Genomic DNA, 3,629 nt, shown 5'->3' with positions numbered 1-3,629 from the left:
TGTTGGGGAGGAGACGTGGAGGTTACAGCAGGCAGCCAGGATTTAGGGTACTGGGAATCCCAGCTCCTGGGGGATTATTATTTCAAGGCTCGGTGGGTCTGCACTGCTGCTGTGGGGTGCACCTGAGCCAGAGAGCTCAGACTCCCCCTGAGGCTCCTCTCCTGGAGATGCTCCTCCACTTCTTGAAGCAAGAGAAGCTGTTAGCGAGCTCCTGCCAACCTGAGGCTCTCCTGGAAGGAGTCCCCGAGCCAAAGGGATCTGTAGGTGTTTCAGCTCTCCCTCAGCGTGGGAGCAAACACAGCCTGCAGCTAAATGCTCCTCGGCTGAATTGTCTTTGTCACATCCCTGAAATCACTCGATGTCGATGGATTGCAGAGGAGAGAGGGGCAGAAGAGAAACGTTTTGGTGAAACCCCCAGGTTACGGTGATGCACCAGGGCAGGCGTTGGGGTTTAGCCCCAATTGCACCTGCACGGGTATGAACAGAGAGATCCTGGGCTCTGCACTCTCCTCTGGCTGAAGCTGCTTAAATCAACTCGTCTGAGAGCAAACCCAGAAGCATGTGATACACAGGACTGTGTGTGACAGCACCAGCTCAGCTAAAGTGAGTAATCCCCGAGTAGAACAGAGCCTGAAGTGTGTTTGGGGGGAAAAAGTATTTAGCAAATATTTGGCAACAGCAAAAGTGTTTTATGGGCTGTTTGTTTGCAAACCAAAAGCAGGACCAAGTTATCAGGTCTGCAGAGTACTCTAGGAAATCCTGGGCTGGGCTGAGCAGGGGGGTTGGCTACAAATGTTGCTAATTCGAAAATGTTGTTCCTAAATATTTGGAGAAAAGTGGCAACACCTTATTTAACTTATTTAGTTGTTGACCAACTTCAGCTGATCGGTGTTTAGAGTTTAGTACCAATACAGCCAGTCAAAACAAAACCAATTTAATGCAAGAAAGTTGTTTTGTCTTCTGCAAGAAAAATCAATTGCTCCTTTTTATTTTGGAGTGAGAAACACACCCTGACAAATATCCAGTGGCAGATTTTTAACGAGGATAAAGTTCCCATCTGAACTGGATCCTTCTGGGGTTTTTGTGGCGTTGGTTAGTTCTTTTGTGTTGGTTTTGGTTTGGTTGGGTTTTTTTTTAACCCCAGGTGATGGAATAAGGTAGAAACAGGGGGAAACCAAGAATTTGGGATATGAAAAGATGAGATTCATGTGCTCTCGGGGAGCACATCATAGTACAAGAACATTATTACAACTGTAGGAAGCTGAAGCAGGTCTTGGCATGATGCTGCATTTCCTTCCTCCTCATGCAGAGCCTCACCTGGGTGTTTGTGTTATTTCAGAGCTGCTCTGCCAGGTCCCCCCAACCCTCACCCCACCACCTCCCCCCCTTCCCCTTCCTCCAGCTGCTGGCTCTCCCCCTGCAGCAGCAACCCTTGGCTCTGCCCGCTCAGTCCATGCAAGCACAAAGCATGAGGCCCCTGGGGTGTAGCTGGAGAAGCAGGTGATGAATTCACCCCCAAAAGGGCAGATTTTGCTGAAGAATTCGAGTTTTTCTCCACTTTGTTACAGCAAATTGCTCCACGAACTCGCTGCAGCCAGCTCCATGGGGTAAGGGAAACCCCACAAAGTTCTGCTGCTATTAGACACTTGTTAGCCACTTTTCCAGGTGCTTTGCTTCCCAGCACTACCAAGGCCATCTGTTTAAAAGCCTGTCTGTCTGGATTACCATCCTGTCTGCTCCTGCACCTGGAAGCAGTAATCTGCTGTTCTGTAGTCCTAATTCTCTTCACAGCAGTTACATCTGATGCTGCAAAAGAGACAGTTCTGATTCCAGTGGTAAATAGGGAGTGAGTTCAACAAAAAATAGGTTTCTTTATGTCATTCCTTCTTGATCTCACCTATATTATGATGCAATGCACTTCACAGAGTTATTTTTCCTTTGCTGTTGTAACTACAAGCAGGAAGAATTTCAATCTTGCTCTGCCTGGCCAGTTTTAAGGTTTGTTCTTCCTTCTATTCTGATGATGCTTCAGTCACTAGTGAGCTGCTCTGTGCTTTTAGGTGGATACCTGCCCTTGGGCCCAGGAAAAGCATGTTTATTGAGGATATTGGCTAGAGAAGTTTTCACAAAGGCTAAAAACCCTCTCCTGGGCAGAATGGTCTGTACCAAAACACCTCTGCTATTTCCTCTCAGTTTCTTGGGCAGGGACACAAGCAGTCAGATATGTTCAGCTGCAGTGGGTGCTTATTGCTTTTTCAGGGTACTGCTCTGTGAAAGAATTTGGGATTGCTAGGGATTACTCTGGATCTGTGTTCTTAGCTCCTAGCTTGTTCTTTTTGGTTTGTGTGTTTTAAGCAGAAAACAGATTGTTTATGAAGTATACCAGCATGATGTCTTGGAGATCAAACTCAGAAGAGAAAAAAAATCTGGACAAGAGAAAAAAATCTGGACAAGAGAAAGTCCCCTAGAGGTGTTTTTTTAATGAATCCATTAATTGAGAATACCAAAACAAGTGTATAACAGATCAGTCAGCATGCCTTAATTATATTGAGTCATCCTTTGTTGAGGTTCAGGTTATTAACTGCTGTAGTGGAGATGTAAGTTCAGGCAAAATTGTGCTGGTGAGGGGCAAGCTAGCAGCTAGACAGAGGGAAAAACAATCTCTGCTCATCAAGGACAGCCAGCAAAACCTGCTCTGGCAGCTCTTCAGGCTTTTGTTGTTGCCATGCCATAACAAATCCCAGAATCCCAGTGGCTACGAGGCAAAGGCAATGAGCTTTCGATGGCTTAGTGGGTAAGGACAGAGCAGGGACTTGGAGGCTCTGGGCTCAGTTTCCAGATCTGGGCAGCTCTAAGCCCATCACATGCCCACCCAGTGCACGGGAGATGTGGAGATGACAGTAGCTCCAAATGCATTTCCTTCTGAATCCCTTCACTACTGGCTGGAAAGGTGCAAAATTCATCGAATGGAATAAGCAAACAAAGCAAAAAGAAAGCAAACGTTCACTAAGAGCTGTCCTCCTCCATGGAAGACACAGAAAGGTCCCTCAAGAAAAGCTCTTGGGTGCATGAGGAGTGCCAGCAGTGGATGCTGGAAGAGCCTGAGGCCCCTGGGGAGCAGGGATTTTGTGCAGTAGGTTATCCACATGAAGCAGCTCCTCTTCCTCAGTGCTTCTCCCAGGGCTTGAACTCTAAATGCAACGGAAGAAGCCACAGGCTTGAAGAACTTACTGTGTAATTTTACAGCCAACAGCATCAAGGATATCTACCATGGGGAAAAAGAAGGAAACTTAAGAAGGAAGATGTCATTTTTTTATACCACTAAGATGAGAGCTGCCCATGACTGTGTGTCCTGACCTTTCCCTGCTGAGGGGCAGCACTTGTTCTTTTTACTGTCCTATTTTTGCAGTCCCAGAACAAAGATTTTGCTTTTTGGCCCAGACTGGCTGCTGCTGAGCTGGTCTGGGGAGAAGTGCCTTCCCAATGTCAGCACCATTCTCCCTCTCAGAGATGCAGTTCCATGAGTATGAGTTCACAAACACCAGCTGCCCCATCCCACCACCACTTTCCTTCATCCTCTGCCTTTCAGAGATCCTGGCTGCCCAGCTGGGTCACACAGCATCTGGGTT

This window comes from Merops nubicus, unplaced genomic scaffold, assembly GCF_000691845.1.
Source record: "Merops nubicus isolate BGI_N331 unplaced genomic scaffold, ASM69184v1 scaffold6027, whole genome shotgun sequence".
In the NCBI taxonomy this organism is placed as follows: domain Eukaryota; kingdom Metazoa; phylum Chordata; class Aves; order Coraciiformes; family Meropidae; genus Merops; species Merops nubicus.
Note: the sequence above shows the minus strand (reverse complement) of the source record.